General features: G+C 32.8%; 1 long non-coding RNA gene across 1 annotated transcript; it reads left to right on the top strand.

Moving 5' to 3' along the window:
- Positions 1-963: 963 nt before the first annotated feature.
- On the top strand, positions 964-7328 carry LOC135153160 (uncharacterized). The gene is made up of 5 exons (XR_010292667.1): positions 964-1282; positions 1786-1824; positions 2647-2723; positions 4188-4204; positions 6054-7328. It is a non-coding gene; the product is annotated as an uncharacterized LOC135153160 (long non-coding RNA).
- The last annotated feature ends 5583 nt before the right edge of the window (positions 7329-12911 follow it).

Here is a 12911-nt window from a genome sequence, read left to right as displayed (position 1 = left end):
TTCTTAACATTTTTTCATAACATGATATCCACTCGTCAATGTAAGTGAAAATACCAAAAAATAATGGCCTCCAAACTTCCAAGAATTATTGGTTGCGACCCGTATACTTTCACCGTTGGCTATACCCCTTTTGTTTCATGCTCTGCTACTCCCTGACCCTATATACTCTGGTTAAAAATCAATGCATGTATTGTATTGATTAGCATGGTTAGAAAAGATTGACGTCAAAGAATTATTTTAACACCAATTTGAACTCTGTCGAATAGCTCAAGTCATGTTAATCCAAATTTCCAACTGGTCTCATTCCTTTTTTTCTTTTTCTCTTTTTTTCTCTTTTATGGTCATTAACACAAAAAGTCGAAATCGTTGTGTTTGAATGACCATAATCTTAGTATCACCAATTTTCATCACAATCGACGATGTAATATAGGCATAAAAGATTGAAATGGACGTTGTCAAAGGTTTGCCGGAAACAATCATGTATAGGCCTATAATTTTCCTTTAATTGTCTTATTTAGTTTGGAGATATATGTATTCGCTCGACTGATCAACCATGCGTTATTTTCTCTATTTCCTTCTTCCATTATTTTTCATCCCGATGACAAGAAGCCAACACTTGCCGTTTGCCTACAACATATTACGTAATCCATTTATCTCACAAACGTGGAAAAAATAATCACCTGTTGTCCCATTGTACGGTTGATCCGTAATTTATTGGGCGAGTTCACTATCTAAATAGGGTACCAGTAAAATGAGTCTGGAAATCATGTAATAAAGTTAACCATATAAAACCATATTCTATATTTTCACATTTCAATACATAATTAATATTATAGAAATATTAATAATATACGGGGGAAACAAAAACAAAAGAATCTAGTATTCAGAATGATTTTACAAACACCCCTTTGGTATTTGAATGGAGCCAAAAAGTTACGTCAATTCTTATCCAGTTGCCTTGGTGCACACACGCTCATGCCTGGCGAAGCCGGAGCGCAGTGCTTGCTCTCGAGATTTTCATTCACATGCACAGGGAAAATCCGTGTACCGTTCTAAACATTGATTGGGCATAGCAATTAGTATACATGTGTGACGTGATGTCCAGTGGAAAGAGGATGGCAAAAATTACATAATATATTGGATTCTTGAATTATTGGTCATATCTCGTGAAATTGGTTGGACTTTCATTGGAATATACACCCTAACATCAGTAACTGAAATAAAAAGCATCAACTGGCCGACTGTGAGCTCAAAGGGCCAAAATGTCGGGAGGAGGAGAATCGTGAGTATTATATTAACCCATTGCCCGCGTGTGATGAGAGAAATCCGCTAGGGCAGACGGGAAGCAGACCAGGGAGCTCGGAGAAAGGGCCAGGCGCAGGCGGTGCTGGAGATGGAGATGATCATGATGATGATCAGATAGAGAACAGTTGGTCATAAAGGGAGAAGTTCCTTTTGCGACATGCGACAGCCACCCACCCAAAGCGATAAAAACAAATTTGAAAATATGCTCAATACATGCAGACACAATACTATAGTGCGTGATCTTTAAAAGATTTGAAATGAGACAAAAAAAAAACAGTGGTGCATGCTAAATTATGCAGTTTTATGTTTTATTAACATGAAAGTAGACTTACTATGTGAAGGTATAGTTCATACACTTATGAAAAATCTTCACACAATGTCGCATTTTAAATGATATTCTTCAGTGAATAAGCCCTTATGTATTTTATCATGAAGAAGTTTGTAAGTAATGTTATAATATTATTCTTCTCCCTTTTCCAGAGTAAAAGTAGCCGTGCGGGTGCGGCCTTTCAACTCGAGGTAAGTGATCTTGCATATCATTTAAATTAATGGAATGTACTGTAGTCTTGAACATAAAGCGAATGGTATACTCTACTTGTTTTTAATTATTTTTTTTCTAATAATTTATTTATTTATTATTCTTATTGTCATTGTTACTGTTATTATTATCATTATTATTATTACTATTGTTTATTTATTCAATGTTCATATTAATATATATATATATATATATATTTTTTTTGGGGGGGTGTCAATTCTCAGAAGTTTCTTTATCAAGAATTGTGCTAGCTTTGTTGAACATCCTATTTCCTCATATAATTAAGATGGGTTATCAGTCTATGGTTTGTGGGCATCAGGCCAGATTCCCAGGCCAAATTCTATTCTTGCTACATTTATGTTGCTTAATTTGTGTCTATATAATTTATAATATAAATCCCTTGTGCCTCATATTGCCATCGGCTTCAGATATGTAGGCCTATAGTATTGAAATACAGGGATGTCGATAGAGGTGTACACAGTGCACACCCCCTAAGAGAAAAATAATTTAACTAGGGTGTGTTTCAACATTAAGGTCCTTGATAAATGGTGAGCATTGAGTTTTGAATTTCAAGAAAGCATCCATAAAGATATTTCAGTATAGAACTCTAGATAATTTAAATTATTGAAGAATTAGTCAGGTGAAAATGAATAAATTCATGCAGGACAAGAATTTGTTGAAGTAAATCATGTTTATTTATCTTAATGTTGTATCAATCTGTGGTTGAATGTTTTATCTCATCAATTATTTCAATTAAACTTATTTAATGATTGCATCTTGCTTCCTCCTGTTTTATTTTTCAGAGAAAAGGATAGGGGGGCAAAATGTGTGGTGGAGATGTCGGGAGCCACAACGAAGATGCACAATCCTGAAGCCCCAAGTAAGTCTGGTTTCTTGAGATTTCATTCAAGCAATTTGTCTGATTTTTCACTGACGTTGATTCTGTAACCTACTTAAATCCTAGCATTTGGTAGATAGTGAGAAAATTTGTCAGGATTATTATTTTTACCAACACCAAAATAGATTCTTCTGATTTTTTCAACCAATTGTACAGGGTATAGTGAGCGGCCAGTGGTAAATGAAAACTTAAAAATTAAAAAGATGTTTTTGACATCTATTCAGAAATTAACTTAGAAATTGTGAGCTAGGTTCTATTGCACCAAAAAAAAAAAAAAAACTCAGCAAAAGCAGTAAGCATAAATGTGTCTCACTCAACATCATTTGAAATTGGCACCATAGTCAAGGACGAAAGAATGGCAATTTTTTAACTTCTAAGTAAAGAAATGTTGATATATATTTAAGCCAGTACTTGAGCTTTATTTGTTCAATTTGATAACTAATATGATTTTTATTTAAGAGCATGAAGTCAAAAGTCCATATTTTGCTGCAAAAATTCTTATTTATACCAGTAGAGAAAAGGTTGCATGGGGGTGGCCGCTCACTGGAGCCATTTTTCTAGCTTGTCCAGTGGGCGGCCACCCTATGTAAAACGTGTACAAAATGCAGGTATTTGTAGGAGGTTGTACTCTTCCTTCATTTTTTGACATGGCATTTGATAAAGATAATTTACTTTTGACAGAATTTATGGATTTCTACAGAATATTATTTTTCATGAAGTATGTAGTGTGAATTGTGAATTATGAAATTCGATATTGATTTGGTCTACTTTAGTCACGTATATAGTGCTAAATGATCGCCAAGTGATAGGCGGCTGCCCACAGGGATAGGGGCGGCAGCACACTGGACCCCTAACACCGTTATGATAAATGGACCCTACTGACCACATAATTGGTCAAAAATTTAAAGTTTGCCTTCTGTTTAATAAGTTCATATTTGGATACTGCATTGATGGTATTGAAGTTTGTGTGAATCTTTCATTGATAAATATAATCAGCAAATTTCCTTTAAAAGCAGCCGCACACTGGAGCCTATACTCAAGCTATATTTTCTGATGCAGTTTTATTTGAAGCACCCAAAATAATGGTAATTAATGCATGTTTCTGTTACAGTGCTAAACATAGGCCTTACTCTATGACATTATGCACATATTATGAGAAGAGTAAAAGGCAAATAAGATTCATTTTAGAAGCATTAAGATGCATAACATGTTTCTCTGCTTTTGTTTATTATTAAAAAGTGTTCTATAGCAGTAAACCAATTTGAATGAGCAGGGTTTTTTTACGTGTATAGTATAAAAGATTTTATAAAATAGCAGCTTTAAAACTTCAAAGCAATCTTAAATTATTTCCAAGGACTGGAATTAATGTGAGTACCATTCAGAGGAATACTTACACATTAAGTAATATAACATTTTGTATCTACTTTCTTTTATCTCCTATTACAGAGGATGAACCTAGATCTGTAAGTAGTTATTTATTTTTTAAATATTTATTGATCTGAGCATTGGTGCTGTTGATGTATGAGGCATTTAGAGCTAGTTTCTTTCAAGATGATGAAGACAATATAATTTGTAGTTTTTATATTACATACATACATGTAACTTGGAATTGACAAGTCTTAGGGCTGTCTCATGAAGATTACGTGTGACTAAATTTTGAACTTATATTCCCTGTTCCGTTTGGTAAATGATGCATTTTTAATAACATTGGTCAAATAATGCTCATGGTCAGGGGACAGGCTCTCCATCATATTATTCATAAGATTGCCTCTTAAATATAATATGCGTAGTGGCAATGTGAGTTTTAGTCAGAACTTAAAGGGGAATGAAACCTTTGGAACAAGTTGGCTTTTGTGGAAACAGAAACATAAAAAAATGAGATCAAAGCAAGTTTTAGAAAAATTGGACAAACATTGAGAAAGTTATGATCATTTGAATATTGTGATATGGAAATCCTCCCATTGGCATATGAACAACTTTCCCTTTAATGGACCCTGAAAATGTCTGTTTTTGCTCTTTCTTAGGGTGATACAAACTCTTTATCCATAATGTATTCTTTGAAAATCTGCATTACATGTTCTCCTATATATCTAAAAGAATACATGATCTACTGATGGATATGTGAAAAAATTTTGAGTGAAATATGTAGAAAAGTAATATTGTTCACATGTGACATCACACATCTTTGTCGCATCAATTGGCAATAGGAGATCTACATTACAATAATGATCTAAACTTCAAATGTTCATACACGTAACTGTCTTATTATTCATTAAATTTTTCTCAATCTTTCGTTTATCTGTTTCTTTGATTTTTCTGTTTTTGCACAAGCTGTCCTGTTTCAAGGGTTTCATTTTCCTTTAAATCTTGCTGAAACACCCATTTCTGATTTAAATTATTGTAATGTTCACATATATAAATAGAGGCAGAGTAAAGAGAAAATGCCCATTTTCTATCCTTATGCAAATGAAAACTTTTATGTCATTTGTAGAAGGTAGTTAGCAAGGGAAAATTAATTTAGTTATATTCTTGGAATAGAAATAAACCAAGTGTTACGAGTCATCCTATCTTCTCCCTCCTTCAGGATGTGTGCATAAGATTGCCGACCTGATAATATTTGGACTTTGTTTAGTGGTTTTTGACAATTTGTGCAAAGAGTACTGTCAGAAAGCGCACCAATGGCTGCCAAATGTTGATACTGAATCTATAAAATTGTAGAATCTTCGGTCAGTTTCATTTGATAGTTTGTCTTTTTGTTCTCGACATTGATATTGACACAACGAATATCTCTGACATCGGAGTCTGTCTTTACTTTTATGATGCATTGTGCTCTTAATTGTGGATAGCTTGTGTTGTCATCTATATTGATGTACACTGACTTTCTTTCACAAATGTCCCTTATTTCTACAAACCCTAAATACCAGACAAACAATGGTCTGGATGTAAATTTTCTTATTTACCCCCCCCCCTCCTCCCCAAATCAGAGTATTGTCTCGGAAATATAGCCCTAAGTCATATTTGTCGCATTTGGTTGCTATGATAGTGATATAACTTTGATATTTGGACATCCAAGCCTATAATTTTGAAAGATTTTGAACTTTGTTCAAGTAATAAACTAAAACAAATATAGTTCAATAAATTTGTTCCTAGTTACAGAGTAAACATTTGACTGAATTTAGAAGCGGTCACTTTGATATGAAGTGACAGTCATAGACCAGACTAATTAAAAATTTTAGGAGATGATTTAAGATAAAATTTATTCTGTTTGAAATATTTTATAATTTTGTTTATTTTTTCTTTCCTTTTTTGCAGTTCACATTTGATTACTCATATTGGTAAGTCATAATTAATTAATTTTTAAGGAACTTAGGGACATGGAGGACTTTATCAATTGGAATCTGTACAGTAGCCTTAACATTGATACCTTTTGTTAAAACAGTTGAAAATACATTTTTTTTCACTGTGTTATGAATGATGGTGATTTTATTCATTTCTATCGGTAAACAGTAATATTCAGAAAAGTGAAGTAATGTAATTCATTTGTTAATCTTGGCAATATACTTATATGAAATTTGTGTGAAAATAAGGTAATTTTTTTCTTGCTTGGAACATGAGAGACTACATTATTCACAGACATGGACTGACTGGTATAGGTAACCCTAACTGGCAAGCAAAAAGCAGGGAAATGGGGCAGATAGAGCCTACTTTCCATTGCTGAAAATAATGCTGTCAGTTATGAAAACAACGAAAACACACATTCACTTGAATGCCTTATTACCATGTTTTAAGTTCAAAATGCTACTCATAGTGAAAAGAAAAGCAGAAATTGTCTTGCTTGGTTGTTGTATGTTTGCGCCCTTACACAATCTCTACTTCACTGGAATGTCTTTCAAAGGACAAGTCCACGCCAACAAAATGTTGATATGAATAAAAAGAGAAAAATCAAACAAGCATAACACTGAAAATTTCATCAAAATCGGATGTAAAATAAGAAAGTTATTACATTTTAAAATTTCGCCTAATTTCACCAAATAGTTAGATTCACATCCTGGTTGGTATGCAAATGAGAAGACTGATGACATCATCAACTCACTATTTCTTCTGTATTTCATTCCATGGAATATGAAATATTATATTTTTGTTTCTCCTTGTCATATGAAACAAAGATTTATTCCTCCGTGAACATATGTATAATCATCATTGTTTTAACATTTTGTGGTCTAAACAAGCCCTTATTGTAAAATCTCTAAAATTACAAGGTGGATACCACACTTAATCATACACAATCTTAAGCACAATAAAAAGGGTTGTTTTTTATGACAGTCAATCTGTATAATTATATGCTTTTATAGTGAAAAGTATATCAATATTGCTATGAATATCAATATTTAATGAATAAAGTCTAATTTGATTTCAGTCTTCTCCTTGTAAAAGGTTTTAATGTCATCCTATCATGAAAATTGAATATTTGAGGCATTTGTTGAGGTGGGGAATAGATAACCAAGTACTTGTCAAGAGTATTCTGAGATTGAATAGGCCCACATGGAGTTTTTAAGCACTTTACGTACATTAATAAATTGAACATTTAACAAACAAGAAAGGAAATGAACTGCGTAAAGCAGGTATTGTCATACTACAAATTTTGACACACTAAACAATTCACATGTGCATTCACCAAATATTGTCTGACATACAGCACTTCTATCAGGACTTCTGATGATACCAGTACTAAAAACTAATAATATTAATAATCAGATGTATTAATTGGGACATAAAAGTGGAACATTATCGAAATTATCCTTGCTAGGTGCCCAACTTCCACCCTTATCCCACAATCAATATTTGCACTTACAAACATATTTATAAATTATGTGTATTATGTCATTTATGATATTATAATTGTTATAAGATGATGATGATGATTATTATTATTAGTATGTATATTATTATTATTATTATTGTTATTGTTGTTATTGTTTGTATATCATCATCATCATCATTATATTATTATTATTATTATTATTATTATTATTATTATTATTATTATTTACTATTATTATTTTTATTATCATGGTTATGTATTGTGTGAGTTGTATTACAAACCCAAAATTTTGCGCTGTATTAGCGTTCGTCTTTCAGTGGGGTTTGTCTGGTTACTGTATATCATTTCCCTGTTGCTGGGACAATTAATGATTGTATTCATAATCAATTGATCATTCTTCCCTGACAATCCATCCTAATCACCCATGAAATTAGGAACTGAATAAAAGCCTATTCACACTCAGGGCAAAATGTATATAAATGATTAAAACCATTCAGTGCAAACTCATGATGATATTGGATTTGACTGCATAGAGAAAAGGGATGGTAATAAAATAATTTTAAAAGAAAAAAAAATCAAGGAGTTAATGAGAATAATGATTTTTTAAATAATTATTTGTGTGACCATTCAGACTATGATCAGTGTTTTTATCTGTGTTAAGTTATTTAAGATTATATTTGAACTGTATTCATTGTATGTGTAGGAACAATATGTTCCATTAATAGATAATTATATTATTTAACTAATAGAAATAAAAATTAGTAATAATATTGCAGAATAGGAGACACAGTGAATTGTTAATAATAAAAACCCAAAAGTTCAGAGTGGAATTCATTCTAATTCTTTAAAACTGTTCATGGTATTTGTGCTGTTGTATGATGAATAGTTATTTACATTTGAAAATAATTATGTAAAAGACTTTCAGACTGGAAAATAATATGAGGTTGGCTTGCTAGGTGTTCTGGTAATCTGGGAGTAGGATATTGAGGAGCACTATTATTGGTATCATTCAGTATTATAGGGAAATGTGATTATTTGTTCTTATAATTATTATTATTCATCTGATAAATTTGAAAATATAGTAGGCCTGATAACACTGCATCATTCAATCTAGATGAGCCCCATCAGTAGCCTTTCTTTCCTTCAGTACCTGTTGGAAGTTTAAATCTATGTCATGATTCATTGCTTGAGATATTAAAGAAAATGATTTTACCTTCTTGATCCCATTTTGTTTTAGTCCAAAAACTGTCCAATATCCTGTTACATGATAATGGAAACCCCAATTAAAAGTCAAACGTTTATTTTCATGTAGGCCGATTACTATGCGTATTACTCCTTTTTTCTTTGTACCCCTCTAATTTCTGAATTTATTAGAGTAAATGAATAAAGCATACATAAAATCAAATCAGGTTAGCCCAACAAGCTACAATTCTGCAACCTTCACTGAAATTAAAATTATTCAACAACGTGTAATTAGCTTGATTAGATAATAATAAGATTGTTTTGATGCTATCTTTGATATTAAAAGGATGACTTTATCAAATCATCTCTCAAATGATGCATTGAGCCGGTCTGATTTTAGAAGATGCCCATATTTTGAGCTACCATCTTTAATAATAAAGATAGTGCACAATAGATGACACATTGCTGACACACTCAGTCAAATAGATGATAATTAATGAGCTTCTTCACTGTCTTCAGCATTTTCTATAGCTCTATGTATGTTTATATCTGAATAAACTCAGATAGCAGTATCATACAGTATCTATATAGCCTTGAGAGGACTATCAAAATAACTTCTACTGGGACAATGCTATCTTTAAACAGCAATTGCAAAGACTTTAAAATCAAATTTTAAAGTATTAACCTTCAGTTGTCAGTCAAAGAAGAACATTGATTGGTTGATCTGTATAGTTCACACTAACTAAATTATTAGACAGCTGACCATATTCCCATACTGAAGGCTAAAGACAACTAGAAGATGAAAAAATGTCATGCCCGCCCATTGTAACCATTTAAACAGCATAGGCCTACATGTTTAACCTGTTACCTGTAAGACCTTGTTTGCTATTTTTGTAATATATTTTCTATTGTATCATAGATTTAGATATGCTGAATAGTAACTGCGTAAATGTTGATTCATGCTTCATATATCTGGCACATGCAGAAGGCATACAGTGTACACCATTGTTTAGAGTATCCGTAGCAACTACCCACATTGTGCCTCAACCCAATAGCTGTGCAAACAATAGCGGTCTGTAGAAGAGACCCAATCATGCGTACATTCTTTATGGTAGGGGAGAGATTCTCATTAGCACCGAGATGTTCCTTCATTCCTTTTCTTCAGATCAAAAGCAACTTTGTCCAGACTATAAATAAACCGTGATTATTTGCCTCCAGTTCAATAGTTTACAGAGTTGCCATGCTATAAATGTATATTTGTTTGAGAGATTGATAATTGGTTCCCATGGTGGGTTAACTTCTGAGGAAAATTTGAGATAGGCCTAATCTACGCTTTATCATGATGATCTTTTCATTTTGATTCTGTTTATTTGTTGTACATTGTGGTTATATTATCATTATGTTTTGAGTGATAACTACACCTTGATTGGGAAACAATCCTTGGATTTGTCTCATGTCACTCTGCAACCGATCATATGAATAGATTGGGATGTAGGCATAAATGTAGGCCTACAGTCAACCCAGCATCGTGTTATAATACACTAATTCTAAACTGATACATTGTATTGTCTTTGACAAAAATTTGCCTTGGGTTAGTCAGTTTAGTCAATATCAATTCCATAAATATAATAAAATGTGTGAATTTTCATGTCATTGTGGAATTGATCAGTATTCGGCTATTTTCCTGTCCAATTGCTGTAAAATATGGAAATTATTATTGTTCACAATATAAAGGGTAGGGGGAATGATAAAAAAGTTGAATATGGCCTTATATTTCTCAGTCTATAACAGACAAAAAGAGAAATGGATAAAGTTTTGTCTGAATGACATAAATTTGAAGTGTAATTATGCACTAAAATTTGTAGGGGCATCGTTGTCTAGTGGTTACGACTCTCGTCTTTCAGTCAGAGGGTCGTAAGTTTGAATCCCAACCATGGCATGTATCTTTCAGCAAGAAATTTACCCACATTGTGCTACACTCAACCCAGGTGAGGAGAATGGGTACTCGGCAGGATTAATTCCTTGAATGCACAAAGCGCCTTTAGCAGCTGGAGCTACAGCAGGGGTAATATATAGTGCGCCATTGAATAGGCAACTAGATCATCGGTGCCTCATAAATGCTATCTATTATTATTAAAAGTTAGCTATCCATCATCTTGTGAGTTATTATACGATATCCTTCAATTATTGATAAAGGACATAGATCTCTATTTCAGTACATTTATCACTTGATATGATGCAGGTGTATTTGACAGTGCATTCACAGCAATGAAGAGGCACGTTAAAGCTTTTTGCCTGATATCGATGTTTTCTATAAAGGGAAACCTATCTTAATCAAAAGCCAGAGAAAAAAACATTAACTGAAGCTGAGAATTGAAAATTAATTCTGGAACATTCATGATATGTCAGATTGCTCAATGAAATTGTGTGATGGGCAATAATGTGGCTAAATTAAAAAACCTTTAATTTCCCCCAAAAGTAACAATTTTATGAGACTGCTGCAGAATTATTTGCTATACTTCTTAATTTCTGAAATTTCAATTTGATCGGTAAAGACCCTACTTCCACGAAGATACCATAATATTACAAGTTAATTAGAATTCCTCCGTGATTTCCAGTGCAAGGACGTACCAGTATCAATTATAAATCGATCTACAGCGCTTAGTTGTTGATATTCCATCAGTGTTATGGAGACCATTGTCTGCTGTTGCACTATGTAGGCCAGTGCACTTTATTTTCATCCATGGATGTATCCTGTATGGTGAAATATTGCTGTCTCTCCATCTTGACGGGAGATGCATTAGGGAGTTATGGTATGATGATTTACTAGGATGCTTTCAATAATGTCCATCTGAAAGATAGTATGGCATCGTAATTTTCATTTTATTTTGTCGTTATTTGTATTTTTATGTTTATATGTGACCAAAGAGAGTGCATCATAATTTGCAATGTTATTTATGCAATGTACATCATTTTTGTATGTCAAGGAGGGTTGATCTTTAGATATTTGTTACCTAGATTGCTCATACAAAGGGGGTCATCATTTACAAGTCAAACCTATTGTATATTAATTATATATAAATATATATGTATATTTGTTCCAGCACACAATGTGATATTTGTTATGGATTTTAACAAAGAAATTCAAAATTTTATCCCGACTCTTTAAAAAAAAAAACAATAGGGGCAGTCTACTTTTTATAAGTTCAGATAACCTTATACAGCTGCGGGCCATATTATTTGCCTCTCAGTTTTTTGGTTTAGGTGTTTGTTAAGAGCTGGAATACATAGCTGGATAATTTCTTAAATTTTTTTTCCTTCTAAATTTGACCTCCTGTAAACAAATGTGATGAAACTGCAGAAATAATTTGTGATACATTGCTCTTTATGTAAACACTAGATATTGCATAACCAAGGGTAATATGATAACATTACATGTCTATCATAATGTTCTGCATACCCAGACATGATCTAAATTGTTATGGAATCGTCTATGATGAGCTGAATTGCGTAGACATACTTGTAATACTCTGATATCTTTGGCTAAGCTGGATTACACAGAAAGCCCTCTTGCCAAAAAGCAAGAAACTTCCCTTGACAGAACAACCTTTGAATAAACAGTTACCATGTGCCCAGAGACACAATACATACATAACAAGACCCCCTCCGACTGGTTACCTCTATTCACAAAAACATGGATTTGCATTCGGTGAATAGAACGATAGGCTTCACTAAAAACTGTGATTCGATCTGCCTGCCCTACATTCCTGTAAACCACAGTCATGTGCCTCCCCTCTTTGCCAAACGCAATGCCCATCCAAATACCAATGACAGGTCATCATAAAAATGTCATAATTTGGCAGCCAGGGTTGATGAAAATTCTATAATCAATAATCTAATACATGCAGGAACTTGGCAGTAATAATCAAATTAAAAAAAAATTTGACTTGGTAAACTTTGAAGATGAATGTAGAAAAGGTATTGTGCCAGATAAATTACCATATAATGCCAGGTATATATCCAAGTTTGACATATTGTCAAAAAAGTGAAAGCTTGTGATACATGTATGTTCTTATTAAAGGAGAATGAAACCCTTGAAACCAGCTGAATCCATATCGAAGAGAAAAATCAAAGAAACATATTGTTGAAAGTTTGAGGAAGATTGA

Source organism: Lytechinus pictus, chromosome 2 (assembly GCF_037042905.1).
Source record: "Lytechinus pictus isolate F3 Inbred chromosome 2, Lp3.0, whole genome shotgun sequence".
Taxonomy (NCBI): domain Eukaryota; kingdom Metazoa; phylum Echinodermata; class Echinoidea; order Temnopleuroida; family Toxopneustidae; genus Lytechinus; species Lytechinus pictus.
Note: the sequence above shows the minus strand (reverse complement) of the source record. Positions and strands in the feature narration are given on the sequence as shown.